The 15,721-nt window shown below is 43.2% G+C and overlaps 1 protein-coding gene across 3 annotated transcripts in view; it reads left to right on the top strand.

Moving 5' to 3' along the window:
- TTC39B (tetratricopeptide repeat domain 39B) overlaps positions 1 to 15,721 on the top strand; it is a 146,389-nt gene that overhangs the window by 49,561 nt on the left and 81,107 nt on the right. The window lies entirely within an intron of this gene.

Here is a 15,721-nt window from a genome sequence, read left to right as displayed (position 1 = left end):
CATGGGTGCAGGGGCCCAAGGACTTGGGCTATCTTTTACCACTTTCCCAGGCCATAGCAGAGGGCTGGATTGGAAGTGGAGCAGCTGGGACTCGAACCAGTGCCCATATGGGATGCCAGCACTGCAGACCAGGGCATTAACCCTACAATGCCAGCCCCCATATCTATATAGTTCTAAGTAAAGAGTTTTAATATAGGAATTGGCTTACATGGTTGTGGAGACCGAGGAGTCTAGTTCTAGAGTTGGCAAGCTGGAGACCCAGGAAAGCTGATAGGGTGGGTAGTTCCAGGCCAAGCTGAAGGTCCGGGTGCCAGAACAGATCATATTCAGTTTCCTGAGTCCAAGTCCAAAGGCAGGAGAAGACTGATTGCCAGCTCTAAGATAGGCATGCAGCGAACTGGAAAAGCCTGCTTGGCTGTTCCTGTGTTTCCCAGTGTAGAGTGTGGTGTTCCCATACTTATATATTCTGCGTTGCTGAACCTTTTTGAGATTAAAAATGTTGCAGAAGTAATTTGCTATTCAATACTTTTCTTTTTGCTCTTTTTTTTTTTTTTTTTTTTTTTTTTTTTGACAGGCAGAGTGGACAGTGAGAGAGAGAGACAGAGTGAAAGGTCTTCCTTTGCCGTTGGTTCACCCTCCAATGGCCGCCGCTGCAGCCGGCGCACCGCACTGATCCTGGCAGGAGCCAGGAGCCAGGTGCTTTTTCCTGGTCTCCCATGGGGTGCAGGGCCCAAGCACCTGGGCCATCCTCCACTGCACTCCCTGGCCATAGCAGAGAGCTGGCCTGGAAGAGGGGCAACCGGGACAGAATCCGGCGCCCCAACCGGGACTAGAACCCGGTGTGCCGGCACCGCAAGGTGGAGGATTAGCCTATTGAGCCACGGCGCCGGCTTCAATACTTTTCTTTAAAAAATGTATGTATGCTTTCCTTCTGGTTGTACATACATGGTGATTGTAAAAGATTGTTCAGTGTTTTTATGTGAAATCTCAATATTTCCCTCTTGTTTCCTCTTAAATTTCTTTTTAAAAATTTTTAAAAAGATTTTATTTATTTATTTATTTAAGATGTAGAGTTACAGACAGTGAGAGGGAGAGACAGAGAGAAAGGTCTTCATTCTGTTGGTTCACTCTCCAAATGGCCGCCACAGCTGGAGCTGTGCCAATCTGAAACCAGGAGCCAAGTGCTTCCTCCTGGTCTCCCACGCGGGTGCAGGGGCCAAAGGACTTGGGCCATCCTCTACTGCTTTCCCAGGCCACAGCAGAGAGCTGAATCAGAAGAGGAGCAGCTGGGACTAGAACTGGTGCCCATATGGGATGCCGGTGCTGGAGGTGTAGGATTAACCTACTGTGCTGTGGCGCTGGCCCCTCTACTGTGCTATGGCGCCGGCCCCTCTTAAATTTCTGATTCTACAATATTCCCTTTGTGGTCCACTGGCTACTACATTCACTAGACTTTGTCCGTCTGATTGAGGCACAGATTCTGGATTTATGTTTCTAGTAGAGATAGCAGCTTTTCAGTCTCACTGTACTAGGAAACGATTCTTTTGCCAGCTTGATGATTAATGTCCTCTAGTGAATGTTTTCTCTTAAATTCTTAATGAAAATATTCATACTGGTAGTCAAAGAAGGCCTTAAATTGTTTCCACAAAGGAAATTATTTCCTTCTTTTCTGCTTAATGGATTTACCACCTGGACATAGATTTTCCTCCTTCTGGTTCTTTGTGGCAAACACTGTTATTTTCCCCAAGTAAACTATGTTGGGAATTTCTACTTTTGCAGACTTGTGGGTCATACAAAAATCTCTACCATTTAGAACTGGAGGAAAAAATAAAGATGAAAAAAAAATAATGTCACATTGACCTTGTCCTTTGTGAAAATTAAAATTGTTGGGGCAGGCATTCCATGCAGAGGTTAAGAAGGTCCTTGGGATACCTGTATCCCATAAAAGAGTGCCTGGGTCCAAGTCTTGGCTCTGTTTCCAATCTCACCTTCCTGCTGATGCCCCCTGGGAAGCAGCAAGTGATGGGTCATGAAGTTGGGTCCTTGCCACTCATGTGGGAAACCTGGATTGGGTTCTTGGCTCCCATTTTTGTCCTGGCCCAGCCTCAGCTGTTGCAGGCATTTGGAGAGTAAGCCAATGGACGGAAGATTTCTGTTGGCCCATAAGTCTCTCTGTCTCTCTACCTCTTTGTCTTTCAAAAAAAAAAAGTTGTTGATGAACTTCATGACATTTGGCTTAAGGAGGTGTCTTCTTAGAAAGGAGTTGTAAATTAGACCCATCTCAGAATATGTAGCAATCTGCCATAAATAATAAAATTTCTAGATCAGCACCAGTGTAGTGTCTCACTTCCTGGTTTAACAATTCCATGATGGCCAGCACTTCTTGGTACTCTGATGCCTTGGGATCCTCCTTGCCACAGTGCTGTGTCTGAGCGTGTGGTTGTGAGTGTCATGAAGTCTGCTCATAAACAAACAAATATATGTGAAGAGTAAGTAGACTCTTTCAGGGTCCCCAAAAGAGAGCTATCTTCCAGTTGGGTATAGAAGCCATTGGCATTTGTTTTGGATTTTGAGGGATGGGGGAGTTCAGTAGGTGGAACTGGTGCAGAGGTTCATAGGTGGGGAACAGTGGCCAAGGTGCAGGGAGTGCACTCATGGAGCCATGGAAATGAGCGAAGTTGGGCTATGAAGAATTCCTGGCCTTGTGTAGTGAGGAGAATGGACTAACCACTTCGAAATCAATGTGACGTGGTGGTGTTTTTGATGAACCTGTTTCTCATAAAATGTTCAATGGGCAATGAGATAAAAATCTGCAACTGGGAGATTTGGCTGGGTACTAGTTAATCAGGGTTTTCTTTCTGTGGTGCTGTATAGAAGTCTGGGGAGACAGATCAAACCTATGTTCAACAACTATTAGAACAGATACAAGTTTAACATGTTCTCAGCAGTGGCCTCTCAAGTTCAGTAACATCTTATTATGATTTTGGATTATCCTTACCTGGAAATTCCGAGGTGTTGAATCGGGTCCTGAGGCAGTGTGAATACAGAGGAGACAATTGTGTTTAAGTGCAGGAACTGCTTTGAGTTTGTGCTTCCTGTAGAAGGTGAGATAGGCAATCATTTTTAGCCAGGTGATGAGAAGCTTACAGTGGAGATAACAATGTTTTGTGGCATAGTGTTTCTCATGGGCTTTTTCTTTCTTCACACCTTCTCTTTTGAACTATCAACTGTAGATTGGAATGAGACAGGGCTTTTGGGGCCATCTCCCCACCTCCTTACTTGATTAGATCAAAAATGATTTTGTCTGTCTTAAAATTAATAAGGGTGAATACTAATGAAAATGATAGCTGGGAAGCATCTAATTAAAAGTTGTCTTCCCATTAGCTAAATGATAAACAGTAACTACAAGCAGAATTGAATATGTTTTCATTTCTCTTTTGCTCCTTTTCTTTTGGCTGTAACTCCCTCCAGGTGCTGTAAATGTTTCTCTGGTCTGCAGAAGGACTTTTTTCCCTCCTGTAACCCAATTTTCTATTTATTTGAGAGAGAGAAAGAGCACTCCTATCTGCTGGTTTACTCCCCAGAAGCCCACCACAACCTGGGCTGGGCTAGGGCTGGAGTCAGGAGTTGGGAATGCAGTAAGAGTCTCCCATGTGGGTGGCAGAAACCCAGTCACTTGACAGTCGCTGCTGCTTCCCAGGATCTGCCAATGAGAAGCTTGAATCAGGAGCCGGAGGAGCCAAGAATTGAGCTCAGGACCTCCAATGTGAGAAGGGGTGGGGGGTGTCAATGCATGCCCCATTCTGATTTTCTTTCTTTTTTTTTTTAAATAAAGATTTTATTTACTTATTTGAAAATGAGAATTGCAAAGAGAGAAGGAGAGAGAGAGATCATCCATCCATGGGATCAGTCCCCAGATTGCTGCATTGGCTGGGGCTGGGCCATGCCAAAACCAGGAGCTTGGAGCTTCATTTGGGTCTCTCATGTGGGTGGCAGAGGCCCAAGCACTTGGGCTATCTTCTGCTTTTCCCAGGCCATTAGCAGGGAACTGGATCAGAAGTGGAGCAGCCAGGACACAACCGGTGCCCATGTGGGATGCTGGCATTGCAGACAGTGGCTTTACCTTCTATGCCATAATAGAAGATAAACCCTGACCCCCCAATTTTCTTAACCATGCGGACAGTTATTTGTTGGATCTAAAATGCCACTGATGTTGTTATCTATAATATAAGGAAGGAAACCACCACAGTATAGAATTTTATAGAAAAGCTTACATAAGGAAAAGAAAAAATAAAACGTATGCAGGAAGACATAAGGAAGCACATGTATTTCAACCTTGGTATACAAGGAATAAAAAAGCCTCTCACAAGATTCTCTGCTATGAGAATGAAAAAAAAAAAGAGCTTAAATGCAGTACTAATTTATAACCTATTAATATTCTGATTTTAAGCTATTAAGAAATGAATTTTAGTATAGAGAATCATACAGGCATTACCACATCTAATTCTAAGATATTTTTGTCACCTGAAAAAGCCACCTATGCTGCTCTATAGTCCCTCCCCTTTCCTCCCCACCCAAGGAAGCTCCTAATCTAATCTGTCTCCGGGTTTGCCTCTATAGATGTTTAATATAAACAGAGTCATCTAATTTGTGTTATCATGCGTTTATCTTTTGGGGCTCCTGTGTGTTGTGGCATGTATCTGTACTCCATTCCTTTCTGTGGCTGGATAGCATTCAGTTATACAGCTCTGCTACACTTGGTTTACTCAAGCTCATGGGCATTTGGATTGCTTCCAGTTTTTGGTGATTGTGAATAATGCTGCTTTGAACAATTATGTGCAGTCTTTGTGTGAACATATGTTTAAAATTCTGTGGCATTTTTGTCTGGAAGTAGAATTGATGGATTCTATGGTAAGCCAATGTTTAGCATCTGTACACTCTTAAGAATTCGAGTCGTTCACTGGTTGGGACTCTGAATACGAGTTGTAGCCCAAGCAGGTGATTTAATGTGAAGTGGAGATGTTGATGGTACCCTTAGGTAGTTGGCATAGGTAAATGCATTCTCTCTCTAGGAACTCAACTCTGATATAAGCCAACAGGAGTTTCTATTAATTTTAAGATATATAATCCTCCTCCTTGCGGCGCCGGCACACCGGGTTCTAGTCCTGGTCGGGGCACCGGATTCTGTCCCGGTTGCCCCTCTTCCAAGCCAGCTCTCTGCTGTGGCCAGGGAGTGCAGTGGAGGATGGCCCAAGTGCTTGGGCCCTGCACCCCATGGGAGACCAGGATAAGTACCTGGCTCCTGCCATCGAATCGGCGCGGTGCACTGGTTGCAGCGCACCGGCTGCGGCGGCCATTGGAGGGTGAACCAACGGCAAAAGGAAGACCTTTCTCTCTGTCTCTCTCTCTCACTGTCCACTCCTGCCTGTCAAAAAAAATAAATAAAATAAAAGAGATCTTTGAAAAAAAAAAATTAAAAAAAAAAATTTTAAGATATATCCTGACTTCAGGGCTATTCCATGAGGAACAGTGGCATGTCATAGAGTCAGTGATATATAATAAATATATAAATTATAATAAATATATAAATAAATATAATATATAATAAATAACAGTTCTGTTAAAATGTCCAGAGAGAACAGCGTCCCTGCTGTCTTTCCCTGGGTTTGTTACCACTTGGATTGCTTTTCTGTGTATTTTCCTTTTTACTGTTCAGTCTGCTGTTATATTTGAACCTTCCAAGATGTGGGAGGGTACGTATGTGTGTGTGCACATTTTAAGTTAAGATATAGATCTTATAAATGCTTTTCAGTTCATTGTGTTGCAGGTTTTCTTAGTTTGAAGGGATGCTCCTGAAGGAAAGCTCCTTAGTGACCTTTTGGTTCAGCTGTCTCATCCAAGGCTGTCTCATGCCTTGCTCATGATCAAGGTCAGTTGATGACAAAATGAATGTTTGTGAACATTTGCCTTTCTGTAGGCTCCATTCTTCTCTGAAGCCTGGGTAGTGAAGTGCAGGCTGTGTCCTAAGACCAGAAGGATCTCCTTCTACTGAGTTCCTTACCTTTTCCATGAATATGCTGCTCTATATAGCTCTGTCTTAGGCTATTTTGAGAGTTATAGTTGGAGATAGATCCAATCATTGCTTGTTTGATCACCCGTAGCACTTTATATGTCCTGTTGAACTCCTAGTGTCTACCTCGCTCGTCCATCCAATGCCTTTTCCTTCCTCAGTCTTCCCCTTCTCTGTTCATGTGTGCACTAGGGAGCCAGCTTTGATTCCTCTCCTTTCCTGTAACTTCCACACTATCCAGGCTGATGATTTCATCAACATATATTTCCTATCTGTTTACTTTTCTGTCTTTACACTCTACATCAGCTGAGGTCACTGTCATGTTTTTCCTGGACTGTTTAAGAACTGGCTAATGGCTAATGTGTTTTCCCTTCCTGCACTTTCCCAGCTGCGCCTCACTTATTCTTCACACAGCAGCCAAAGTTATTATTTTTTTTTAAGATTTATTTATTTATTTGAAAGGCAGAGGGAGAGACAGAGAGAGGTCTTCCATCCACTGATTCACTTCTCAAATGGCTGCAACTGCTGGAGATGGGCCCAAATGAAGCCAGGAGCCAGGAGCTTCTTCTGTGTCTCCCATGCCAGTGCAGAGGCCCAATCACCTGGGCCATCTCCCATTGCTTTCCCAGGCCCTAAGCTGAGAGCTGGATTGGAAGTCGAGAAGCGAGGACTCAAACCAGCATTCATATGGGATGCCAGTGCTCCATACAGGCAGAGGCTTAACCTACTACACCATAGCATGAACCCCCCAAAGTTATTTTTTAAAAGAATTTTAATGTGAACAATTTTGGACATACCCAAAAGTAAAAGAATGGTAAAGTGAACTGTTGCATATTTATCATGCAGCTTCAGCGGTCATCGATTGAAAGCCAATCTTATTTCATCTGTAATCTATCTTCAGGTGATTTGGAACCAAACCCTAGACATCATAATTTGTTTCTAAGTATTTCAGAATGGCCTTTCAAAAACAAAGTGTTCCCTCACATCATTACATTCAGATGTCAGGGTCAGGATACTAATGTTGGCATAGATCTATTACCTAACCCTGTAGGCCTTAGAAGGCATCATTTTATTTGCATATTAGTTTGCAGATATAAAAGATAATTTATATTTTAAATTAATTATTTTCTTATTTGAGAGGTGAGGAGGGTGGTGGGAAGGAGAGAAAGAGTACTTCCAACTACAGTTTCACTCCTCAAATGGTTGCAACATGTAGGGCTGGGTTGGGCCAGGTTGAAGCCAGGAGCAAGGGACTCCATCTGGGTCTACCACATAGGTGGCAAGAACTCAAGCACCCAAGCTGTCATCCACTGCCTCCCAGGTGCATTAGCAGGGAGGTGGGTTGGAAGCACATAGTAGTCAGGACTGGAACTGGCACTGCAGTAATGGGAGGTAGGTATCCCAAGCAGTGGATTAACCCACTGTGCCACAATTCCCACCCCAGGTATCTTTTTAAAGAATAGCACCAAAAAGTGAAACAATCAAAAAACATAATAACTTCAGTTGTGGGTGTTTGCTGCAACAGTTGAGATGACACTTGGGACACCTACATCCCATATTGGGGTGAGTACCTGGGTTCTAATCTCAGCTCTGCTTCTTGTTCCGGCTTCCTACTAATGGGACCCTGGGACGTAGGTGATAGCTTCAAGTATCTGGGCCCCTGTGAGAGACCCAGATGAGTTTCTGGCCCTAGTTTCAGCCTGACCCAACCTTGGCTATTGTGGGCATTTGGGAAGTGAACCAGGACATAGAAGATCTCTGTCTGTCTCTTTGCCTTTCAAATAAAATGAAAATGAATAAACAAAAATTAAGGAGAAATCACGAGACTGTTATTATACCTAAACATTAACAATATTCGGGGCTGGTGTTATGACACAACAGATTAAGCCACTGTCAGCAGCACTGGCATCCCATATGAGCACTGATGCGAGTCCCAGCTGCTCCACTTCCCATCAGCTCCCTGCTAATGCACCTAGGAAAGCAGCAAAAGGTGCCCTAAGTCTTTGGGCCCTGCACCCACATGGGTGACCTGGATGAAGGTCCCTGGCTTTTGCCTGGCCCAGCCCTGCTGTTGTGGCCATCTGGGGAGTGAACCAGTGGATGGACATCTCTTATTCTCTCTCTTTGCTTCTCCCTCTCTGTGACTTTGCATCTCAAATAAATAAGTCTTTTCTTTTAAAAAGGCTATTTTAAAAGTAACAATATTCATCCAAAAACTTGTCAATGCTTAAATTCCTGTTTATAAGGGCAGATGCTGTGGTGTGGTGGGCTGAGCCTCTGCCTGTGGCGCCAGCATCTCATATGGGTATAGGTTCAAGTCTCAGTGCTCCTCTTCCAATCCAGCTCTCTGCTATGGCCTGGGAAGCAGTAGAAAATGGCCCAAGTGCTTGTGCCCCTGCACCCTTGTGGGAGACCCAGAAGAAGCTCCTGGCTCCTGGCTTTGTACTAGCACAGCTCTAGCTGTTGTGGCCATTTGGGGAGTGAACCAGATGATGGAAGACCTCTCTATCTCTCCATCTCTCCGTCTGTAACTCTGCTTCTCAAATAAATAAATACATAAATTAAAAAAAAATTTTGATTTATAATTTACAAAATGATTTCTAATTTATTTTTTAGCAGTATGTTTGTTTGAGTCAGGACTGAGTGATCCTTATGGAAATTAAATTTGATGCTATGATGTTCTCAAAATCTCTCCATGAGTTTGTGTGACTCCAAGGATGAAGGCCGCAGTCTACTTTTGTCCATCAGGCTTGATGTGGTCTTGCTCCCACATGCTGCTTCTATCCAATTTAGGCCAACTTGCACCCTCATGCATGCCCTCTAATCGCATGCTGTATTCAGGTTTTTATTAAAGATCTATTTTATTTATTAGAAAGAGAGAGAGAGGTCTTCCATCCACTGGTTCACTACCCAAATGACCACAACGGCCAGAGATGAGCTGATCCGAAGCCAGGAGCCAGGAGCATCCTCTGCGTCTCCCACATGGGTGCAGGGGCCCAAGGACTTGGACCGTCTTCTACTGCTTCCCCAGGTCATAGCAGAGATTTGGATCAGAAGTGGAGCAGCTGGGACTCGAACTGGTGTCCATATGCGATGTTGGCGCTGTAGGCTGGGACTTTAACCTGTGCGCCACAGCACCAGCCCATGTATTCAGTTTTTTGTAACTGAGTAAGCCCCTTGCTGCTGTGGTCTTGAGCATGTGGGTCCCACTGACTGGAGTGTCCTTCCTGCTACCTCTTGAAGGGCTTTGTGTGGTCCTCCCATCTTCTTGGTGACTCCACCAAGACAGCTCATTCCTCCCTCATTTTTCTTTCTTGGCCTCCTGTTTGTTTTTCTTACTGCATTTCCATTTGGTAGTTGTTACTTGTTTTCTGATCGTCTGATCTTTTGGGATCTAAGTTCTGTGATGATGGGTCTGGTTTACTTTATTTATCATAGTTCATTCTGCACCTAAACATCATGTATCATGCTTAAAACATATTAGGTGCTCAGTATATATTTTTGATTTAATTAATTTGTTAAATCAGTGTACTTAGTCTGTTCAGGCTACTGTAACAAAATACTTCAGACTGAATAATCTGTAGACAACAGAAATTTTTTTAAAAAAGATTTATTTTGTTTATTTGAAAGAGTTACAGAGAGAGGTAGAGACAGAGAGAAGTATGCCATCCATTGGTTCACTCTGAAAGTAGCCTCAATGGCCGGAGCTGAGCCAATCCGAAGCCAGGAGCAAGGAGCTTCTTCTGGATCTCCCACACAGGTGCAGAGGCCCAAGGACTTGGGCCATACTCTGCTGCTTTCCCAGTCACTTTAGCAGGGAGCTGGATCAGAAGTGCAGCACCCGGACTTGAACCGGCACCCATATGGGATGCTGGCACTGCAGGCCAGGGCTTTAACCCACTGTGCCACAGCTCCGGCATAGTCTAGACATTTTTTTTATTTCAGAGTTTTGGAGGCCAGGAAGACCAAGATCAAGCCCCTAGTGGATTTAGTGTTTGATAAGGCTCATTCCTTATAGATAGTGCCTTTTGTATCCTAAATGGCAGGCAGGAGGGATGAATGTTTATCCCCACAGAGCAGAAGAGACCAAAAAGGGAGGGGGAGAGAGAGAGAGAGAGAGAGAGACAGTCTTCCATCTGCTGGTTCACTTCCCAAGTGACCGCAACAGCCGGAGCTATGCAGATCTGAAGCCAGGAGCCAGGAGCTTCTTCTGGGTCTCCCACAAGGGTGCAGAGGCCCAAGGACTTGGGCCATCTTCTACTGCTTTCCCAGGCCATAGCAGAGAGCTGGATTGGAAGTGGAGCAGCCAGGACTTGAACTGGTGCCTATATGGGATGATGAGATACTGGCACTGCAGGCTGGGGCTTTAAACCGCTGCACCACAGCACCAGCCCCCGTAGCTCCTTTTTAAGGTCACTAATCCAAATCATGAGGGAAGAGCTTCCCAGAGGCCCCACCCACCTTTTAATACTATCACTTTGAGAGTTAGGTTTCATCATAGGAATTTTGGAAGGACACATTTAGACCATGGTTCACACTATTCAGAACATGTAGATGGATATTCAGAGTCGAATACAAGGATTTGCAGTACATAAAAAAATTCATGAAGGTGTAGGCATTTTGACACTGTGGGTTATGCCACTACTTGAAACACCTGTGTCCCATATCTGAGTCCTGGGGCTGCCATATTCCTGATCCAGCTTCTTGCTAATGTATAACCTGGAAGGCAGCGGGTGATGGCTCAAGTACTTAGGACCCTGTCACTCATGTGGGAGACCTGGTTTGAGTTACTGGCTCCTGGCTCAGCCTGGCCCAGCCCTGGCTGTTGTGTGGATTTGGGGAGTGAACCAGTAGAAGAAAGTCCTCTCTGCTTCTCCATCTTTCTGTGATTCTGCCTTTCAAATAATAAATGAATAAATCTTAAAATAAGGAAACTTGACATCTGAAAAACAAAGCACACATGGGGCAAGTGTGTGGCACAGTGGTTATACTGCCTTTAGGAGACCCGCTTGTATATTGGAGCACCTGATTTTAAGTCCTGGGCCTACCACACTTCTGATTCAGCTTCCTGCTAATGTGCACCCGGGGAGGCAGCAGTAATGACTCAAGTACGTGGGTCCCTACCACTCACCTGGGAGACCTGGATTTTTTTGACTCTTTTCTTCAGCCTGGCCTAGGTCTGGTTGTCATGGGCATTTTGGAGAGTGAAACAGTGGATGGAGGATCTCTCTGTCTCTGTGCCTTTCAGATAAGATGAAAATAAATTTGAAGAAATGTTTAAATCCATCACTATAGAGCACTCCTCAGGTGTATAAGGCAAAATGATAATTACCATGATTGTTGAAAGAATGAGTTAAGGGATCCTTTGGGAGATATAGTTTATAAAAATGATGATTGTGTTCATCAATTCAAGTACATGCATAATTGAGTAATGTCGCGTTGTTAGGACATAGTAGACACTTGGGGTGGTGGTGTCTGCTTTGCTGTGGCTGGCTCACTTTGCATTTGAAGTTGATAGAAATGAGCTGTCAGGATCTACAGGAAGACAATGAGCTCATCGCCTTTGGTTAGCTTTCTGTCACCTTTAATTCGACTCTTGTCCTGATGCCTTCATCCATTTTCCTTTCACTTACCTTTTGATAAACATGGCAACCAAAAGTGACTTAAGAAATACCCAAAAGCAGGTACTTGGGAACTTTGTCTTTTGAAATGCACCAGGCTTCTCTGTTGCTTGAGGTTTGCAAGTTGATCAGTCTCTCTGGCCCTCTGTCCTCTCTCCCCGTTTTGTCTTTCGTTGTGTCTGTAGTATATCATGTGTAGCATGCTCAGAGGCAGAGTGATACTTGTTTTAGGTATGTTTTTGAGTAACCTGTAGTTCAGTATCATGTATAATACACATTTAATAGTATGAAGGCTTAATAGCCCCTTCTTATTGGATGGACTTGGAATTTAAAACTGAAGAGATATTTGGGGATTTATCTGTAGTTTTTATTTTTATGTAAAGTAATTTCTGTGTTACTTATTTTACTTATATCGTCCAAAAGGAAAAATTGAAGCCTGCAAGGGGTCCTTTTTTATTACCTGTAAGCAGAATGTTACAGCTATACTTCAGCATTTTAAAGCTCTGCATACTTCTGATGAATTAGCCTTTGCAGAGGTGTGTGTGTAGTTTTGGGGTCCCCTGGAGGCAATACAATTATAAACGTTTTCGTTTCTCTATTTTGGCAGCTAAGAAAGTTTTCTGTAAGCATAACTTGACTTGACTTTTATGCACTGAAAAAAGTATATATTTTGCAAAGTGTTCTGTGTGTTAAATCTCATTGATTTGAGAGATTCTTAGCTCTTTAAAATACTTGTCCCTCATTTAAAAATAAATTGTACCCACAGTAGTAGGTTGCTTTAGTTAAAATAGTTCTATGTAATTATGATGAGAAAATTAATTCCATGATTGGCTATTTAAAGCATGCTTATTTTCATTTTCAATGTTTCAGTACAATTGAATTGTTTATATACGCAGGGGAATCCTGTATTTTCAGTAGAACGCATTTGCTAAGAAAATAGTACAAGGAAGACCTGTCAGATGATTTTATAAAAGTCAAAAAAATTATCATGTGATATAGGTCTTTAATCTGTGAAATAATGTATTTGAAAGTATTTTGGGAGCCGGTGCTGTGGTGTAGTAGGTAAATCTGCTGGCTGCATTGTCGGCATCCCATATGGGTGCTGGTTCAAGTCCTGGCTGCTCCACTTCTGATCCAGCTCTCTGGTATGGCTTGGGAAAGCAGTAAAAGATGGCCCAAATCCTGAGCCCCTGCACCTGCGTGGGAAACCTGGAAGAAGCGCCTGGCTCCTGGCTTTGGATCGGTGCAGCTCCGGCTGTTGAGGCCAACTGGGGAGTGAACCAATGGATGGAAGACCTCTCTCTCCCCCTCTGCCTCTCCTTTTCTCTGTGTGTGGCTGCCTTTCAAATAAATAAATAAATCTTTAAGAAAAAAAGAAAGTATTTTATAAAATTGCAAAGTATAAAGCAAATGTAACGTAATATGTATACCAGTTACTGTATGTTCAAGTATAATGTCATATTAAGGAGCCCTGGTGTTGTTGTCAAAACATTGTTTCTCCCAAGATGCAAGGCACACATTATAGCTATTTTTTTTAATTTTTATTTTTTGACAGGCAGGGTTAGAGAGAGAGAGACAGAAAGAAAGGTCTTCCTTCTGTTGGTTCACCCCTCAAATGGCCGCTACGGCTGGCGTGTGCAGGGCCCAAGCACTTGGGCCATCCTCCATTGCACTCCCGGGCCATAGCAGAGAGCTGGCCTGGAAGAGGGGCAACTGGGACAAAATCCGGTGCCCCAACCAGGACTAGAACCCGGTGTTCCAGCGCCGCAGGCGGAGGATTAGCCTAGTGAGCCACAGCGCCAGCTACATTATAGCTATTTTCGTGTAGCCTCACAAAGGCCACCTCAGTATATAAAAATGCCTTAAATAAGTTTTTAAAAAGGCCACATTTAAAAAATCTAAAAAAAATCTAAGAAATAAGAATGTCCTTTTTCTTTAAACATTTATCTATTTGAAAGGCAGAGTTAGAGAGAGAGAAAGAGAGAGAGACTGGTCTTCCATCTGCTGGTTTGCTCCCCAATTTGCGGCAACGTCTGGAGCTGCACCGATCTGAAGCCAGGAGCCAGGAGCTTCTTCTGGGTCTCCCATGTGGGCACAGAGGTCAAAGGACTTGGGTCATCCTCTGCTGCTTTCTCAGGTGTATTAGTAGGGAGCTGGATGGGAAGTGGAGCAGCCTCACCTGAAACCTGCACTCAAGGGATGCTGGCGTTTCAGGCAAAGAATAAGTCCTATCCCTACTCATTTCCCTATTTCTGAGACTCACCCCACCAGACCAGGGAAGAGGACAGCTTGCCTACTTTACATGGCTCTTCTTTTTTAAAGGCCAGTTTTATCGATTTATAGACACTCCAGATTTAACAAACATTTGCTGAGCATATTCTCTACATCAGCCGCTGAGCTAGCTTGAAGGGGCTGGACTCGATTAGGGAGTGTGGCTGTGGATAGGCCTCTCCAGGAAGTTTCTGGTTGTCCTCCTGAACGCTTGTTCTGTACACAAGTCTCAGTGCTGACACTGGTCTAGGGCTGAAGGGCAGAGAGATATGGGTGAGTGGATGCATGGTTTTGCGTGTTTCTTAATAAAAAGGGGAAAATTTTGAAGATTTTCATTAGCTAAATATTAAAGGCAAATTAAGGATGTAATTCTTTATTATTTGCCAAGGGAAATATGTGTTAAGCAAAACACCAACAGGGAGAAAGAATGATAATTTTGATCATTGTAGCAAAATGCTTATAAGCCCATTTTAAAGAGAATTCACTGAAAAAAACACTTGAACATCTATGAAAAAGGGTTAACATTAAAAAATAGTCAAGAAAGAGAATGCTTTGATGGGAAAATTTGCAAAAGGACATAAGCAGCCAGTTGAAAAAAAAAAAAAAACACAGGTTAGCAAAGCTACTATCTTAGTTTCCTATGTCTGCTGTACAAATTCTCACCAGCTCCATAGCTTCAAACAACACAACACTAATTCTTTGACAGTTTTGCAGGTCAGAAGTCTAAAATGGCTTTCAGTGGGTCAAAACCAAGGTGTGAAGGGACTTTGTATGCTCTCCTCACTGCTGTTTCCCCGATGTCCTATACATGGTGGTCACACGTGTCTGTATTGCCTGTCACTGCAGATACAAACTTTTTTGAGTACTTCTAGAAATTTAGGTGGCTAACAATAGGTGATATTCATGGCTTACTAGTCATATAATTCTGTGAAAATTGTAATACGCACCATGTAAAGCAATAGTGTTAGACAAAAATACCTTTGGCAGTCATGTCTCCCTAATTGTCATGTTCCCTCCATATGCTATTATGGAGGAAGACTGGAAGTAAATTATTGCAAAATATTCACAGTGGTTATCTCTGGGTTATGAGATTATGGTGCATTTTAATTTTCTTCTTTGTTTTTCAGTTCATTCCAAGGAGTTTATTATTTTGTAATTTGAGACATCAGGATATATTATTTGGTATTACTTTTTTAATATTTATTTATTTATTTGAAAGTTACACAGAGAGAAGGAGAGGCAGAAAGAGAGAGAGGTCTTCCATCCACTGGTTCACTCCCCAGTTGGCCACAACGGCCGGAGCTGTGGCGATCTAAAGCCAGGAACCAGGAGCTTCTTCCAGGTCTCCCACATGGGTGGAGGGGCCCAAGGACTTGGGCCATCTTCTACTGCTTTCCCAGGCATAGCAGAGAACTGGATCTGATGTGGGGCAGCTGGGACTTGACCTGGCGTTCATATGGGATGCTGGCACTGCAGGTGGCAGCTTTTACCTGCTATGCCACAGCGCCAGCCCCTGGTATTACTTTTATAATCAGAAAAAAATAGTGAGCTCCATAATAAAAACATTTTGGCTGTTGTATGTACAAGAGTCCTGAGACAAGAAATGTTCCAAGTCACTGACTAGGAGAGCTTATATTTATGTAACCCAAAAAAGTACAACCTGCTTCAGAATTATGTTACTTTTTGTAATCTTTGAACTAATGTTTCCTAATCTTAGTCTTACTTTTGTTGCATCAAAACCACTTCCAGTAGTTTGTAA

This window comes from Oryctolagus cuniculus, chromosome 1, assembly GCF_964237555.1.
Source record: "Oryctolagus cuniculus chromosome 1, mOryCun1.1, whole genome shotgun sequence".
In the NCBI taxonomy this organism is placed as follows: Eukaryota; Metazoa; Chordata; class Mammalia; order Lagomorpha; family Leporidae; genus Oryctolagus; species Oryctolagus cuniculus.
This window is presented reverse-complemented; position numbering and strand designations above follow the sequence as displayed.